Consider the following 19,035-nt stretch of genomic DNA (forward strand, 5'->3'; position numbering starts at 1 on the left):
AAATACTTGGGTACAAATCCAAAAAAAATGTGCGAGATTTATATACTGAAAACTATAAAACACTGATGAAAAATTTTAAAGACCTAAATAAATGTGAGATAGACCACGTTCATAGATTAGAAGACTCAATATTGTTCAGATATTAATTCTCCCAATTTAATAGATTTAATGTAAACCCTTTCAAAGTCCCAAAGACTTTCTGGTAGAAATTGATAAGAAATGCCAACGAAAAGACAAAGCAATTTCAATATCCAAAACAATGTTTAAAAGGAACAAAGTTGGAGATGCACCATCCAATTTCAAAATGTACTATAAAGTTGCAATACTTAAGACTGCATAGTATTGAATAAAGGATGGACACATAAATCAGTGGTACAAAATATACAGTTCAGAAATAGACTCACATTTACTTTGGCCAATTAATTTTCAACACAGATGTAATGGCAATTCAATGGAGAAAGAACAGTCTTTTGAACAAATAGTACTGTACTAATTGGGTAGCCACACGCAAAGAAATAAACCTTAATTCATACCTTACCCCATAAAAACTAACCCAAAACAAATCATAGACCTAAACTATAAAACCTAAAACTATAAAACTTCTAAAATTACACATAGAAGAAAATCTTTGTGACTGTGGCAAAGATTTCTTAGATATGACACCAAAACACAATTTATAAAAGAAAGGATTGATTAAATTGGATTTCATCAAAATTAAGGACTTCTGCTTTGCAAAAGACACTATTAAGTGAATGAAAAGAAAAACTAGGCTGGGCACCATGGCTCATACCTGTAATCCCAACACTTTGGGAGGCCAAGGCAGAAGGGTTGCTTCAAGCTGGGAGTTCAAGACCAGCCTGGGCAACAAAGCATGACCCCAGTCTCTATTTTGAAAAGAGAAAGGAAGAAGGGGGGGAAAAAAAAGAAAGAAAAGCCCACAAACTAGGAGAAAATATCGGCAAAACACATTGGACCAGGCGTGGTGGCTCACGCCTGTAATCCCAGCACTTTGGGAGGCTGACGCGGGCGGATCACCTGAGGTCAGAAATTTGAGACTAGCCTGGGCCAACATGGTGAAACCCCATTTCTAGTAAAAAAAAAAAAGAAAAAAAATTATATATACAAAAATTATCAGGGCGTGGTGGCACACACCTGTAGTCCCAGCTACTCAGGATGCTGAGGCAGGAGAATTGCTTAAATCTGGGGGGTGGAGGTTGCAGTGAGGCAAGATCGGGCCACTGCACTCCAGCCTGGGCGACAGAGTGAGATTCCATCTCCAAAACAAAAAAAAAACATGTCTGATAAAGGATTTGTGTCCTAAATATATAAGGAATTATCAAAACTCAATAGTAAGTAAACAAACAACCCAATTTTTAAAATAGTCAAAACATTTGAACAGACACTTCACCAAGGAAGATGCATAGGCAGCAAGCAAGCATATGAAAAGATGCTCCACAGAGTACATCATTAGGAAAATGAAAAATGAGACCCTAATAAGAAACCAGTACAGCAGGACAGAAGGGAGAAAACTAAGAAAACCAAGAGGTGATGAGGAAGCAGAGCAACTAGAGCTGTCACACGCTGCAGGTGAGAATGTGAAATGGAACAGCACACTCAGGCAGCTTGGTGGGCCAGGTCCAGGGGGCCCCTGCTCTGTGCAGCCTGGGGTGGAATTATATGGTTTGGCTGTGTCTTCATCCAAAATCTCATCTTGAATGGTAATCCCCATAATCCCCACATGTCAAGGGTGGGACCAGGCAGAGGTAATTGGATCATGGAGGCAGTTTCCCCTATACTGTTCTAGTGATCATGAGTCTCATGAGATCTGATGGTCTTATAAGCGTCTGGTATTTCCCTTGCTTGTACTCTGTCTCTCCTGCCCTGTGAAGAAGGTGCCACTTCTTTTTTGCTTCCTGCATGAATGTAAGTTTCCTGAGGCCGCCCCATCAATGTGAAACTATGAATCCGTTAAAGCTCTTTATAAGTTACCCGAGACTTCATAGCAGTGAGAGTGCAGACTAATACAGGGAGCAAGCAAGCATATGAAAAGATGCTCCATATAGTATGTCATGAGGAAAAAACAAAATGAAAGCCTAAAAAGAAACCAGCACATTGGTTAGAAGGAAGAAAACTAAGAAAACCAAGTGCTGATGAGAATGTAGAGCAACTAGAGTGTCACACACTGTGGGTGAGAATGCCAAAGGGTACAGCACACTCAAGCAGCTTCTCATAACATTCAAATACAACCCCACTTACTTACCCAACGTCAACAAAAACTCATGTTCACAACAGAAAACCCGTATGCAAATGTTTATAGCGACCTTATCCATAATCATCAAAACTGGGGAAAATCCAAATGTTTTTGGATTTTCCAAAACATCCAAACTGGTGAATGGATAAACAGACAGGTACATCCATACAACGGACCGCTACTCATTGATGAAAAGTACTAAACATGCAACAACGTGGATGAAATTCAAATGCATTATACTAAGGGAAAGAAGCTGGACTCAAAGGGCAATTACATTCTGTGTGAGTCCAACTATACAGCATTATAGAAAAGGCTAAACTAATTGCACTCTAGCCTGGGCAACAGAGTGAGACTCCATCTCAAAAAAAGAAAGAAAGACAGAAAAGGCTAAACTATAGGGACAGAAAACAGATCCGTGGTTACCAGGAAGTAGGAGCTAGAGAGGAGTGACTCAGAGGACACAATGGAATTTTGTGGATAATGGAATTTTTCCACCTCTTGATTGTGGTGACAGCTATGTGACTGCATGAATTGTCAGAACTCACAGCACTGTAAACCAAAAAGGGTGAATTTGTCTCTATGTAAATCATACCTCAATTTCTTTAAGTGTATGACTTTCATATTCTTCCATTAACACCTGAAACATTAAACTAAAACATTCCTACATAGCACTTACATAACTTATCATTATCAACCTACATGCAGAAGATATTTCTATTTTCTCAGGACAGAATATTGGTTTTTCTGAACAAAGGATTGAAAACTGAAAGAAAATACTATCAAGCCCACTTTGAAACTTTCTCCTGCTGTGGGGAAAAATTGCCTATAAATTGCAAATCACTGTCCATCATTTTCCTTCACACACAAATTGAGCAGTAAAATCCTCTTTCTTGTTTTAATTTCAGCAATAGTTCATTTGCTTCTGGGAAAGAATTCATCATAATCAATCTGATTATTTTCATGTTTGCTAGCAGGTTGTATGATTTGACCAATGGTCATATGGATAATTTGAAATATTTGTTTGTTCATATCAGTCTAAACATTATCCATTGTGTTCTGTAGCAAAGTAATTCTTTATGCCTGAAAAAGAAAAAATCAGAATCATCTGTTTCAATGAAAACTCCCCTGATACAGGATAAAATTCTTGTCTTAAATGGCATTGAGTAAAACCAACCTGAAGAAATAATCACCAAACGACTGAAGACACAAAACACCTACACGTGAGCCAAACTGTGAAGCAGAATAAAATATAAATCTATCACGCACTTATCTCATCTCAGAGAACTGCTGAGCATTCAAGCACTCAAGCTCTTCTTCTTTTTGCCTAAGTGGGTGGAAATGTTTTCCTTTCATTTACTGGAAACAAAAGTGATGTAGCATCAGCAGATAGACTACGAAATGAAACATTAAAAAAAAAAAAAAAAAAAAAAAAGATGATGCCTAGTTAAATGTAAACAAGGCACACGACCGGAAACTCCATTAGGGCACGAATTTTGCAATCAAAAACTGTACTGGGGGCCGGGCTCAGTGGCTCACACCTGAAATCCCAGCACTTGGGGAGGCCAAGCTGGGCGGATCACCTGGGATCAAGAGTTCAAGACCAACCTGGCCAACATGGTGAAACCCCATCTCTACTAAAAATACAAAAATTCGCCAGGCATGGTGGCATGTGCCTGTAGTCCCAGTCACTAGGGAGACTGAGGTAGGAGGATCACTTGAACCTAAGAAGTGGAGGTTACAGTGAGCCAAGATCACACCACTGCACTCCAGCTTGAGTGACAGAGTGAGACCCTGTCTAAAAAAAAAATAAAAAATTGTATTGGGGAAAATGTAAATGTGGAAGGAAAAGGCCAATGATCCTATCAAGGATAGAAAGAGCACACAGCACATGCCAGGACCCACAGGGCCCAAGAGGCAAGACAGATAGGACAGTCAAAAATACAACAAGTTAGCGGTGGAGCGAGGACGAGAGAAGTCAGCTCAGTCAACCAGTGAACAGGAACAAACCAGTAAGTGGAAAAGAATTCATTAAATTGTAAATAAAATCAGAAATATGATCAATGTGAAATAAATAATTGTATTTTTGAAACACCCCCTCCCCAAAAGACATGTTTTGACATATCATAAATGAAAAATGTTAGTACAGTGAAATGTTCTCTCAATTAGTCATTATGCTAAGAGAAAATTTGTTATTAAAAATTCCAATTTGGACTCATTGGACTTTAGGAAGGTCCTTAGAGTCAAAACAGAGAAACAGAAGCTAGAAGAGAGCATCACTGAGTAGATTATTAGCTAAATAAACAATCAGCCAGGTGCGGTGGTCCCAGCCCTTTGGGTGTCCAAGACAGGTGGATCGCTTGAGCCCACGAGTTTGAGACCACCCATGGGCAATATGTAAAAACCCTGTCTCTACAAAAAAAAAAAAAAAAAAAAATGCAAAACTTAGCCAGGTGGTGTGGTGGTGTATGCCTATAAGTCCCACCTACCCATTGAACCCAGGACGTAGAGGCTGCAGTGAGCCATGATCACTCCACTGCACTTCAGCCTGGGCAAGAGAGGGAGCGCTATCTCAAAAAAATAAGTAAGTATATAAATGAACAATCTCCTAAGAGCACTTAACAACAGCACAAATTAGATACAATTCGTCTGCTAGAGAGGTCTCAGGTGTCTGATCACAGCCCTGTCTCTAAGTTTGTGTCTGTTCCTCTCAGACAACATAGACAAGAACACTGATCGCATGGTTACTGAAGTCGCATGTGGCATAAAGTACACAGAGATAACCAAATGATTGATTAAATTTACACCCAAAAAGCCCTAAATAACCCATAGCAATGGGGCAAATCTAACATGATGAAATTTAAAAAGGAATATATTTCAGGTTCCTCACTTGCTTCAAAAACATAAAACCCACTGGGTTAAAAATAACTCCACTTACGTGGTTCATATAAGATATATTATGTGGCATATGTGGCTTATCAGAAGCATCAGCAAAAATTCCACAGACGTTGAGAGTGGGATGTCCCAGCCTCATTCAAGAGCAAGGAAAGGGGTGGTCTGCTCTCTTCTGCACTAGGTGGGCCACACCAGCGGCTGTGTCTAGCTCTAGGAGCCACATTCCAGAAAGATGATTTACAACCTAGCTTCCGGTAAGGAGAGTTACCAGCCTAGGGGACCACCGGGTTACATAAGGAACTGTAAGAACAGAAGATTGACTGGGCACACGAGAGACCTTCCGGTATTCCAAGGTTTAGCCCATAGTGAAAGTGTTAGATTTGCTCAGTGTGGTCCCCAGAGGGTGAAATTAGGGCCAGTGGGTGGCAAATGCTAGAGAGCCAGGTTTTAGCCAGGTATAGGAAGACATTTCCAAGGTAGGTGTGGTCCCTATAATCCCAGCACTTTGGGAGGCCGAGGCGGAAGGATCACGTGAGCCCAAGAGTTCCAGACCAGCTTAGGCAACACAGTGAAATCCCTTCTCTATAAAAACATTGTTTTTTTAATTAGCCAAGTGTGGTGGTGCATTCCTGTAGTCCCAGCTACTCAAGAGGCTGAGGCAGGAGGATCTCTTGAGCCCAGGAGGTCAAGGCTGCAGTGATTGCACCACTGCTCTCCAGCCTGGGTGACAGAGCAAGACCCTTTCTCCAAAAAAATAAAAAAGAAAAGAAAAGAAAAATGAGAAAGACATTTCTGACAGGGGTGCCTCAAGGTAAAACAGGCCGCCTTAAGAATTGGGAGCAAATTGCCAGTTTCTGGACACATTTCTGCAGGGACTCCAAAACCACAGAAGAAATATTTCAGATGAGGGCTGATGGTCATTTGGGGTTAGGAACCCAAAGGTTCCTCTCCATGCTGTTTGTGTGCATCATTTGCCCTTCACCCAATATGTCCTCTTTTAGACAATACAAAAAGCAAAAGAGAACTTGTGTTGGCTTTTATCCTGCTGTCAAAATCTGGTGCGGGGCATAACCAGTTCTAAAAGGTAGCATTAAACTTTCAGAGAAGTCAAGAAAGGACAATGGGGGCCAAGGGCAGAGGGAGGGCCGCAGGAGACCAGGCATCACCCACCACAGCCAGGGGACGGGAAGGACCCACCGAGAAGGGGGGTTCTGCCCAAGGCTGCTCCCTCCTCCATGCTGAGTCCGACGACCTTTTGCTGCCCACCCTCTGTCTGCCTCTTGCTAACTTTTTTGGTTTTTTAAGCTGTTGGCCTAAATCTCACAAATAGTGTGTTTCTGTCTTTTTCTTTTATTATAAAAACATAACAGAAAAAAAAAAGGGGGAAAGACATAGAAGCTAAAAAAAACAATCACATCATGAACTAACACTATTTACCCAATGCAAGTCATCTGAAATCCCCTTCTCCATCTTCGGGAAAGCTTCACTCTGAATGCTAATGGCTTTGCCCTGAAGTACCCTGGCTCTGATTTCCGGAGCATTATTTACTACTGTACATGGTCACGACAGTTCAGTCTATTTCAGTCCCACAGCGTCGCTGAGTATTTCTCTCTTCCATACCTGCTTTAAAAAGTTACATCTCGGCCGGGCGTGGTGGCTCATGCCTGTAATCCCAGCACTTTGGGAGGCCGAGGCTGGTAGATCACAAGGTCAGGAGATCGAGCCCATCCTGGCTAACATGGTGAAACCCCGTCTCTACTAAAAAATACAAAAAACTAGCCGGGTGAGGTGGCGGGCGCCTGCAGTCCCAGCTACTCGGGAGGCTGAGGCAGGAGAATGGCGTGAACCCGGGAGGCGGAGCTTGCAGTGAGCCGAGATCGTGCCACTGCACCCCAGCCTGGGCGACAGAGCGAGACTCCGTCTCAAAAAAAAAAAAAAAGTTACATCTCATACGTGAATCAAAGCTAATCTTCTATTCAAATGTGCAAGTCTTCAAAAATTTTTATTTGAAAAGTCATAGTTAAACACAGTAAAAAATGCAAAAATTATTTTAAAATATATAATGAAGAAGTCTGCCTCTCAGGTCCCAATCCCCATCCACCTTCCCCACAGGCACAAGTGATGACCAATTTCCTGTATGAATCTAAGTATAGATTATTTCTTTATTTATTTTTGTTCGTTTTGAGATGAAGTTTTGCTCTTTTACCCAGGCTGGAGTGCAGTGGCACAATCTCGGCTCACTGCAACCTCCACCCCTCAGGTTCAAGCTATTCTCCTGCCTCAGCCGCCTGAGTAGCTGGGATTATAGGCGCCCATCACCACACCTGGCTAATTTTTGCATTTTTAGTAGACATGGGGTTTCACCATGTTGGCCAGGATGGTCTCGAACTCCTGACCTCAGGTGATCCAACCGCCTCGGCCTCTCAAAGTGCTAGGATTACAGGTGTGAGCCATCACATCCAGCCTGCACAGATTATTTCTAACACGATATGCAAGTGCATGTATATGCTCACACATGCACACATATACGTATGCATGCATCAACACGTGAACACTCTTTTTCACATAAATGGAAGCAACTCTTACACTGTTCTGCTCTTGTTTTTGCACTCAAGGTCTGCTCTGCTACACCTGTCATTATAACACCAGTTAACTCACACACCACTGGCACGCAGAGGAATGATGTCAGAGTAACCTGAAAGTTGTGTTGGTTCGCAGGCAATTTGTCCTAGGCAAGGGGAGCTTAGCTTTGAATTACGAGAGTAGAATTAGAACCTTCAGCAAGAAAGGAAATGGCTCTCCACAGGAAGATCTTTCGTAGTGTCTTAAGAAAATGTAAAAGGAGTGCCTGCATGGCCCCAGAGAGGGGCACCCCACCTTGCCAGTCCTCACCTTGTCGGTCCTGGGCTTGCAACGAGGTGTAAATCCTTCAGTGCTCATGTGTCTGTCATCCCCAAAGCAGCATCCCTACGCCATTTATCATTAGTAGTACTATCATCCCCTCAAGCAGTTTCAGCTCCCCTGAGCTCCCTGCCTGGGCTGCCCAAGTTACCTCCCTATGTACCAGGATCGCTTCTGTCGATGCTCAGGTTTGGAAGTTGCACAGGTCTTGAGAGGGGTCCCAATAACACTGCCTTGTCTGTAAAGCTAGTTATGTTTAACCTGTGCCGGGTAGAGTGCATGTGATAGCAGAGAAGGCTGCATCTGGGGAATCCCCCGTGAACTGGTGCAGGTCACTGGAAAGTCTTCCTCACAGCTGCTCCATAAACTAGCTATGTACTTCAATAGTCTCCAACCAATACCCGTCTAGGCTGCATGCAGTGACTTACTAATTAAATGATGCTGCAATTAACCTAGGAAGGTGTGGTTATGAACTGAATTGTGTTCCCCTCCAGAATTCATATGCTGAAGTTTTAACTCCCAGTACCTCAGATGTGACTGTATTTGGAGACAAGGCCTTTAAAGACATAACAACGGGGCTGGGTGCGGTGGCTCACGCCTGTAATCCCAGCACTTTGGGAGGCCAAAGCTGGTGGATCACCTGAGGTCAGGAGTTCGAGACCAGCCTGGCCAACGTGGTGAAATCCTGTGTCTACTAAAAATACAAAAAACTTAGCCAGGCATGGTGGCAGGCACCTGTAATCCCAGCTACTCGAGAGGCTGAGGCACAAGAATTGCTTGAACCTCCGAAGTGGAGGTTATAGTAAGCCGACATTGTGCCACTGCACTCCAGCCTGGGCGACACAGTGAGACTCTGTCCCACAAAAAAATAAAATAAAATAATAAAGATACAATTAATATAATATATAAAAGATAATAAATATAATAAAATAAAAATAGCAATATGTAATCTAACACTTAAACCAAAGATCAGTGGGCATGTGAAAAAAAAAAAAAACAAGCCATGTGATAAAATCACGAAGGGTAAGCGCCTGAGATGAGGTGTAAGAAAGCAGAAAGGGAAAATCCCCTGCAAGGTGGAAGCTTTACCTGCCTCACAATCCTGCTAACTGCTAGCTGTGCTTTACCTAGATTCAGCCTAATGCATCATGTCAGCCTGTCCCTCCTTTAACTCTCACAGTCCACACAAGAAACACTACAAAGCCATTTCACAGCAAACCCTATCAGACCATGCCACTTTCATGTACCACCCAGTGTGGGATACATGTGCATTTTGTGAAATTATTCTGACATTTGGATTCTTTTAAAAAGAATTGTGTGGCCCACTTTTTCATCCCACAATATTACAGAAAAGAAAACTAACTTGATTCCTCCCTTCCTGCTTCAAATTAAACCTAGTGATCAATGAACTATTGTTTTATCAATCCTTCCTGGATAATATTCACACCATAATATTAAATTAGAAAAAGAAGACATCTAATTTCCCTCACCTATAAAAGTTATATGATCTTTCTGCTCATGTTCAATTTGCATCAGTCCATTGAGTCACAAGTGTTCCAACTCCAATATAATCGTAATGTGTCATTATTACAGGAGCGCCTCATTCTGAAGGAATAAGGTTCTGCCTAAGCGGAGTCCCAGATAACTCAAGCTTGCTATTTGAGCACAGGAACTTTATTGTGTTATTTAAATGCAGCTATTCTTGCATGTATATAAATGTACATTTTTCTATTTAAATATATAGCCCGCATGGTCTTTGGGGGATAATAAGTTCTTTGTGTTTAATAATTGCCGTAGCAAGTGGCATTTCCATTCATCATAAAATCACTTATTTCATAAGTGGAGTTCTTCCAGGAACATGACACTCAATGTAATCAGATGAGGAGACAGGCGGAGACATTCTGAGGTTCGGCGGCAGCTCTGCTCCTGCTGAACTCAGAGCCCAAGGCCCAGCTGGCCAGTGGATGGAGTGAGCCCCTGGCATGGTCTTACCCGTCAGGACAGTGGCCTGCTCCCTGGACTCAGAGAAAAGCCTGACTGTTCTTCTCCCATCTCTCTCACAGCCATTGCCATTCCTCTGGCCTGTCTCATGACCTTAATTCTATGTGCCCAATCTTTCTGTTCCCTAAATTCTCAACATGGAAGCTGACATCTCATCTCTTCCTGCCGGCCACTTGGCTGGCCAGCCTACGGCCTGGCTTGCTTTGGCTCACAGGCCCAGCACTGATCCCATCTGTTGGGAAAGGGCTGGGAAGGGGCAACGGTTGGTCCTCATAAGGCTGCTCCCTTGGCAATGAAGCAGCATCACTTAAAAGAGGATGAGACACCACCAGTGACATAGTCCCACCAGGGGCTTCGAGAACAGTCCCCCAGTTCTAATTGGCACGGAGTAAGCATCATTGTGTTAGCTCCAGCTAAACCCTCTGGGATCTGACAGACTCCAGCTTTCTCTTCTGAGCATCCACACTTCCTGGCTGGATTCTAATACCGTTTATCTTCATCCATCACCTTTGCCAATATTTTGGCTACTTTGTTAGGCAATACCAGAGTGGAAAACTGCCACAGTCCCCTCGTGTTTAGGGGAATGCTAGGTTTAGACGGAGTTACGTGACACACTTTTATTGCCAAAGGTTGCTTTAGTGCCTCACAGACCTGCTGCGGAGGTCTGCCGAAAGGATTCAGGTGGCCCTGCTCAGACTGGAAAACTCCTCGTGGTTCAGGGTCATTTTAGGACTCCATGCCTGCCTGTGGACGGATCCCTTCTACAACATCCCCACCAGGTGGTTGACCAGCCTCCACTCAGCATCTCCAGGAAGAAGGAACTATGCCCACAGGCAACACATTGTAACTTTTAAGGACTTTGTTAAGACGGTACTTTGTATTGAGCTTAAACTGAGCTCAAACTTCATGTCCCTTCAACATCCACCCAGTGACCCTACTTTTCTCCCCAAAGCCAAGCAGAACAGGTTTACTTCCAGGGGAGCAACTGAGTGGAAGAAAGATCCAGTGCTCCTGTGTCTGGCTGTGACTCTGAGCAAGTTAACTATCCTTGGTTTAAAAATTAAAAAAAATAAAAAAAATTTTAAAAAAAAGGCCAGGCACACTGGCTCACGCCTGTAATCCCAGCACTTTGGGAGGCCGAGGCGGGCGGATCACAAGGTCAGGAGATCAAGACCATCCTGGCTAACATGGTGAAACCCCATCTCTACTAAAGATACAAAAAAAAAAAAAAATTAGCCGGGCGTGGTGGCGGGTACCTGTAGTCCCAGCTACTTAGGAGGCTGAGGCAGGAGAATGGCGGGAACCCGGAAGTGGAGGTTGCAGTGAGCCGAGATCGAGCCACTGCACTCCAGCCTGGGAGACAGAGCGAGACTCCATAAAAGGAAGACAGGGCTACGTCCCTGCGGAGAAGAGTATACAGTGCATGGAAACCTCTGGCACACAGTTGTGTCCACTACCTTCCTTTCTTCTGTATGGCAACCCTGCAAATATGTGAAAACATGTGTCATGTTGCCTCCAAACATCCTCTCATCCAGAGTAAACATTCACGGCCTCTTTAATTGTGCCACCTAGGATATGTTTTCAAGGCACTGACCATCCGGAATGTATTTCTGTTGATCAGTGTGACTTCTGTTCCTTTTTTCTATTTCTAGTTTTTTATCTCATCCATTCTAAACCATTGTTAGTTCAGGGACAGGCCACACCAAAGGCATCCCCATTGTGAACCAGGAAGGGGAGGCTCAGAGGAGACCCTGCCCAAGAAGACCTCCCCATGGAGGGATGGTGCCAACTGTACCCCCAGTACAGGGGGTACAGGGACAGTGGGATTTCGGGAGCCTGTTCAGTCAACCAGTTGGACTGTCATGCTAGAGGTATGGTTGGCCTCTTCCCGGCCATCCCACTGGAGAATCCTTTGGAAGTACGGCTCCCTCCACATCCCTTCCTAATGAGGACTAAGGAGATGATGGCTAGAGCTGGGAGAAGCGTGGACAGTGACAGGGCTTGGGACTGGGGGTGGCTCTTCTAAGTTACCAGCTCCTATACTTGGCAACCCTATCTGCCAAGAACAGCAGTCAGAAAGTGACCTTGGTTTCCCTAATTCCTTTCTAATCCTGAGAATTAGTCTCTTCCCCTACAAAGCTCCCTGTGGTGTGAGGATATGACTGAGGCTATGCTGTGGCTCGCCCACACCCCTGAGAACATGACGCCCTCCTGGGGAGACTGGTGTTCCTCAGGAGCCGTCTGATCACCTGGCAAGTCTGGTCCAAACGCACAGCCCTCTTGACTAGGTAGAGTTCCCCCAGACACCACTCCTAGGAGCTACTCTGTGAGTGGGGCTCCCTGCCCCTGGGAAGTCTCCATCCCTCACATGCTCCGGACACACCTTCCAGTCCTCTAGTCCTCTCCAGGTGGAGAGAGTAGCCTCACCAAGCCTGCACTGCACACTGTCGGTTCCCCTTGCCCCAGATTAGCCTTACAAGCCTCCTTCCTCCTTCAGGATGATGTAGGGTGCAAATAACACAACATCCATGCAAAAGCAACTTATAACAACATGGGCTTATTACTTCACATAACAAGACATCTCGCATTAGGAGGCTCAGGGTCAGTGCAGCAGCTCAGCAGCATCCCTGAGACTCAGGATTGTTCCATCTGTCTGCTGCACCAGCCTTGGCATCTTGGCTTCCATCTTCGTTTTTCCCCACATGGTTACAGAGTGGCTGCTAAAGCCCCAGGCATTACTGTCTTACATAGCATGTTCAAAAATAGGAAGGATGCTTGCTCCTCATGTAACTCCTTCTATTAGCAACAAAAGCCTTTCCCAAAGCTCCTAGCAGACTTCCCCTCAAATCTCATTGGTAGGAACCAGGTCACATGCCCACAGCCCACCCCAACACCCATGACAAAGGAGAATGGAATTGGGTCATTGATAGGGCCTCTCTTCCCTGAGCACATCGATCCTGATACCTGAGAAACGAGGGGTTCTGCTAGCAAGACAGAGAGGCAAGCAGTGTCTGCACACCACCTTCCTGGCCCCCTAGCATCCATACTCCAGGACAGGCAAGCTGGGTCAGAGGCCTGCATGTTCCCGCCCAGCCAGGCGAGAACAGCTCCATGGTCCAGGTGACTTCAGGTGCCTTCATGAAAGGCTGGTCACACTAAGGCACACAGGGCCCCAAGGGTACTTCTTGTTCTTCTGTTTGTTGACTTAAGTAGACTCCTGAAGTATGCACTGCAATGACTATGAAGTTTTTCCCAGAATGTGCTCAGCCAGGGATAAGCTAAGAAATATATGCAATGGCACAAGCTTGGAAGCTCCTGGACTTCAGAATACTTATTTCTTCACAGTCAGGTCTTTAACACCTTTGGCCACCAGGAAAAGTACTTTGGCAGAGGAATGGAATCCAGCTGCAAGGCTTAAATGTCAAAAACCTTGCATTTCTTCTATTCTGTTGAGCTGCAACGTATGTTGTGCACACTATCTCCCAGCAATGGTGAACACAATGTATCTGGAAGAAAGTCTCATTTCTTAACTCTTTTGAACTTGATCTCACATGCACTTAATGGAGCTAAGCATTTGACAGAGTGTGAACACCAGAACTAACCGAGGGTCTGAGGAGTCCACCTGAGACACCTGGGAAACACAGGGTTGCGTTCCTGGGGGTCATGCTTTTGGAGGAAGATGCATTCAGATGGGAGTTTGCTTAAGTCATCAGCCCAAGTGTTCACGGAAATCCCCATTTCTGTTTATCACAGCTCCTGTTAGGCTATATCACCCCTAAACTATAGTTCTTTTGTTTTCAATTTTATCGAGTTAGCATTGGCCCCTGATTTCAATCTGTACCTGCATTCATCAAACCTACTTTTGACAGCCAACATAGTAGCTCTCATTCCCTAATTCGTGTCATGTACAAATTTGATCGATGTCCTTAATCTAATAACTGATAAAAATTGAAATCAGCCAGTTAGAGAAGCCACACTAACCTCTGCAGGAAAATCCTTACTGTACAGTTTACTTAACAAGCCACAATTTCAAAAAGCAAGTAAAGATCCTGCAGACTCCAAATCACAACGCTTCCATAAAACAGCCCGTTTGAGGTTGAGAGCCAAGCATCATCTAATTCTTGTGAAACTAAGGGAAATACTCCAAATACGCTAAGTTATTAATAACTCTGCACATAGCCTGATGCCTGTATTAGTCTGTTTTCATGCTGCTGATAAAGATATACCTGAGACTGGGCAATTTACAAAATAAAGGGGTTTAATTGGACTTACAGTTCCACACAGCTAGGGAAGCCTCACAAGCAAGGCAAGGAGGGACAAGTCACATCTTACGTGGATAGTGGCAGTCAAAAAGAGCTTGTGCAGGAAACTCCCCCTTACAATAACCATCAGATCTCGTCAGACTTACTGTCATAAGAACAGCATGGGAAAGACCTGCCCCCATGATTCAATTACCTCCCACCGGGTCCCTCCCACAACACATGGGAATTCAAGACGAGATTTGGGTGGGGACAGAGCCAAACCATATCATTCCATCCCTGGCCCCTCCCAAATCTCATGCCCTCACATTTCAAAACCAATCATACCTTCCCAACAGTCCTCCACAGTCTCATCTCATTTCAGCATTAGCTCAAAAGTCCACAGTCCAAAGTCTCATGCGAGACAAGGCAATCCCTTCCACCTGTGAGCCTGTAAAATCAAAAGCAAGTTAGAAACTTCCTAGATATAATGGGGGTACAGGCATTGGATAAATAAAGCCATTCCAAATGTGAAACATGGGCCAAAACAAACGGGCTACAGGCCCCATGCAAGTCCAAAATCCAGCAGGGCGGCAAATCTTAAAGCTCCAAAATGATCTCCTTTGACTCCATGTCTCACATCCTGGTCACACTGATGCAGAAGGTGGGTTCCCATGGTCTTGGGCAGCTCCACCCCTGTGGCTTTGCAGAGTATAGCCTCCCTCCTGGCTGCTTTCATGGGCTGGTGTTGAGTGTCTGTGGATTTTCCAGGTGCACAGTACAAGCTGTTAGTGGATCTGCCATTCTGGGGTAGGCCCTCTTCTCAGAACTCCACTAGGCGGTGCCCCAGTAAGGACTGTGTATGGGGGCTCTGACCCCACATTTCCCTTCCGCACTGCCCTAGCAGTCCTCACTGCCCATGAGCACCCCGTCCCTGAAGTAAACTTTTGCCTGGGCATCCAGGGATTTCCATACATCTTCTGAAATCTAGGCGGAGGTTCCCAAACCTCAATTCTTGACTTCTGTGCACCCACAGGCTCAACACCACACAGAAGCTGCCAAGACTTGGGGCTTCCACCCTCTGAAGCAACAGCCCAAGCTTTACCTTGGCCCCTTTTAGTCATGACTGGAGTGGCTGGGACACAGGGCACCAAGTCCCTAGACTGCACACAGCACAGTGACCCTGGGCATGGACCACAAAACCATTTTCTCCTAGGCCTTCAGGCCTGTGATGGGAGGGGCTGCCATGAAGACCTCTGACATGCTCTGGAGACATTTTCCCCATCGTCTTGGGGATTGACATTCAGCTCTTTGTTACTTATGCAAATTTCTGCATTCAGCTTCAATTTCCCCTCAGAAAATGTGTTTTTCTTTTCTATTACATTGTCATGCTGCAAACTTTCCAAACTTTTATGCTCTGCTTCCCTTATAAAACTGAATGCCTCTAACAGCATCCAAGTCACCTCTTGAATGCTTTGCTGCTTAGAAATTTCTTCTGCCAGATACCCTCAATCATCTCTCTCAAGTTCAAAGTTCCACAAATCTCTAGGGCAGCGGCAAAATGTCACCAGTCTCTTTGCTAAAACATAACAAGAGTCACCTCTGCTCCAGTTCCCAACAAGTTCCTCATCTTCATTTGAGACCACCTCAGCCTGCACCTTATTGTCCCTATCTCTATCAGGCTTTTGGTCAAAGCCATTCAACAAGTCTAAAGGAAGTTCCAAACTTTCCCATATTTTCCTGTCTTCTACTGAGCCCTTCAAACTGTTCGAACCTCTGTCTGTTATCCAGTTCCAAAGTTGCTTCCACATTTTCGGGTATCTTTTCAGTAACATACCACTCCTGGCACCAATTTACTATATTAGTCTGTTTTCATGCTGCTGATAAAGACATACCTGAGACTGGGCAATTTACAAAAGAAAGAGGTTTAATTGGACTTAAGTTCCATGTGGCTAGAATATCTTATGTGAATGGTAGCAGGCAAAAAGAGCTTATGCAGGAAAACGCCCCCTTACAATAACCATCAGATCTCATAAGACTTACTCACTTTCACGAGAACAGCAAGGGAAAGACTTGCCCCCATAATTCAATTACCTCCCACCGGGTCCTTCCCACAACACGTGGGAATTCAAGATGACATTTGGGTAGGGACACAGCCAAACCATATCAATGCCTCTATAGATCCACCAGGAACACTTCTAGAAAATGTTGAACACCTCCAAGGCCCCACAAAACCCTCCTCTACCCACATCTTCATGGCAAGGAGCTACCATGGATCCCCCTCCGAGTGTGCCCAGACCAGTTACAGGACTGGCTACAACGGAAGGCAACTGAGAGACACAGAGCAAGAGCTGCCCTCCCACCAAAGCCACATGCCACAGAAAGAACTCATTCTTCATAAGGAAACTGGAGCTAGGGGAAAAGGGACAGACAGTAGCTGCCAAAAACCTGGCTGAAGTCCACAACATCCCATCCCCTCATCTCAGACTCACACAGGTGCTCTCTACACCATCACACTGTTTATTTTTCAGAGAACTCCACACACACTAAGATTCACTCATTTATTTGTTTGTCTCTCCTTTCCAGAATAGGAATTCCATGAGGCCAGGGGCTTTGCCTGTCTGTCCATTCACTGCAGAATCTCAGAGCTTCTTCTACAGTAGACACTGAATACATATTTGTTGAATGAATGAATGAACGTGTCCCCAGATGTTTCTCATTTAAATGAAAATTATCAAACTGACCATATTTTTGTAAGTTTAGTTAAAGATGTGACCGTCTTACTTCATTACATCTCCATTAAACAGTTTGGTACTTCAGTTACAGGTGTAGGACTGGGAGTTCAATTCTTCTCTGTGATAAGCACAAATGACTCAAGCTACCATTCAATATTCATTTTACAGACATATGAAGCTTGTCTACTCACATTCAAAGGTTTTCGTTAATTCATCTTTTATCTAAATCAGTCAAGTCTTTTCTCATAAATGAGAAATATTAAATAAGTGGCAGCTCTCAAGAAATAAAAAAGTGACCAGCAGAAATAATCTGCAACTTCTGTGAATAAGCTTTTTCTCAGTGTCTAAAATAACAAACACCATTTATGGACCAAAGACTAGGTGTCATGAGTTTTAGAAATTGGTACCCAGTCCGCTGTTACATGTACCATTATCCCAATGGCAAAGATACACAGAAAGCCAAGGCTCAGAGGCAGTAAGTCATAGGTTCAAGGCCTCTTGCTGATGACAAAACCGGAATCTGAACCCACGTCGGGCTTACATTTACACATACATGTATACAAATGTACATATATACAGCTTAGATTCAATGAAATACAGTAATCTAGTGGTGGAACAAATTATTTCTAATAAATGTTATAAAATATAAATGCCTCTCTGAATCCTTTAGAAAATTAATTTTGCCATGAAGTACAAAAAAGAAAGAGATAAAACTTAAGTATGAACAAAGTTATAGGAGACTGCAAACATTTGGTAATATGCACTGTCTTTTTTTCGGGGGGAGGGTACCAAATTTCTTTATTTGAAGGAATGGTACAAATCAAAGAACGTAAGTGGATGTTTTGGTACAACTTATAGAAGAGGTAAAGGAAACCCCAACATGCATGCACTGCCTTGGTGACCAGGGAAGTGACCCCATGGCTACGGGGAAATGAGCCTGAGGCTTAGCTTTCATCATCACTGTCTCCCAGGATGTGCTTGTCAAAGAGATGCTCTGCCAAGTCGGATTCGGGTGCTCCCATCTTGCGCAAGTTGGTCACACGGTCACCCAATTCTTTGATGGCTTTCACCTGCTCATTCAGGTAATGTGTCTCAATGAAGTCACATAAATGGGGGTCATTTTTGTCCGTGGCCAGTTTGTGCAGTTCCAGTAGTGACTGATTCACATTTTTTTCCAAATGTAATGCCCACTCCATCGCATTCAGCCCGCTCTCCCAGTTGTCATAGTCTGGTTTCTTGATATCCTGAAGGAAGATTCGGCCACCTCGTTGGTTCTGCAGCTTCATCAGTTTCTCGGCATGTTCCCTTTCCTCATGAGACTGGTGAAGAAAGTATTTGGCAAAGTTCTCAAAGCGATATCATCGCGGTCAAAGTAGTAAGACATGGACAGGTAAACGTAGGAAGCGTAGAGCTCCAGGTTGATGTGGCGGTTGATGGCGGCCTCTGAGTCCTGGTGGTAGTTCTGGCGCACCTGCGAGGTGGATGCGGTCGTCATGGTGGAGGCTAAGGACAGGCAGCGATGCTGGAGTGGCAGCAGGGGCCTTGGGGCGGTCGGAGGGCACGGTGAAGAGGTGACGGAGGGCTGGCTATGGGCGGCCGGCAGGGATGGGGGACAAGCGCCGGGTTCCGTCCAAGCACTGTTAAAGCAGGAAACCCTGACCACGCTCGGCGAAGAACGTCTGCACTGTCTTTAAAAATCATTTCTCCTTATTGAGGCATTAGGCCACATTGTTTATGATGTGAAGAGCTGCTGGCATCTTTCCTGCTCATAACCACGACCATCACTTATTCATTTTTTTATGCATCCAGGTGCATGAAAAGGCAGTAAGTACATTTTTTAAGAAAATAGCATCAAAAGCAGATTTTAAATCTACCTGTTTTTCTTCTGTTTGTTTTCTCCAACAGTTAAGGAAAGTAACAGTAATTTCTCATTCCAAACTAGACAATTACGCTCCTTTCTAAGGACACAGCTGTAAGTCTCTACAAGATCGGGGAAGGCTACAACATTTCAGAAAAG

General features: G+C 44.3%; 1 pseudogene across 1 annotated transcript; it reads right to left on the bottom strand.

Moving 5' to 3' along the window:
* Window positions 1-17,023: 17,023 nt before the first annotated feature.
* LOC111546808 lies at window positions 17,024-18,739 on the bottom strand (annotated as a pseudogene). The gene has a single exon (XR_002732930.2). The product of XR_002732930.2 is annotated as a ferritin heavy chain pseudogene (transcript).
* Window positions 18,740-19,035: the final 296 nt, after the last annotated feature.

Source organism: Piliocolobus tephrosceles, chromosome 4, assembly GCF_002776525.5.
Source record: "Piliocolobus tephrosceles isolate RC106 chromosome 4, ASM277652v3, whole genome shotgun sequence".
NCBI lineage: Eukaryota > Metazoa > Chordata > Mammalia > Primates > Cercopithecidae > Piliocolobus > Piliocolobus tephrosceles.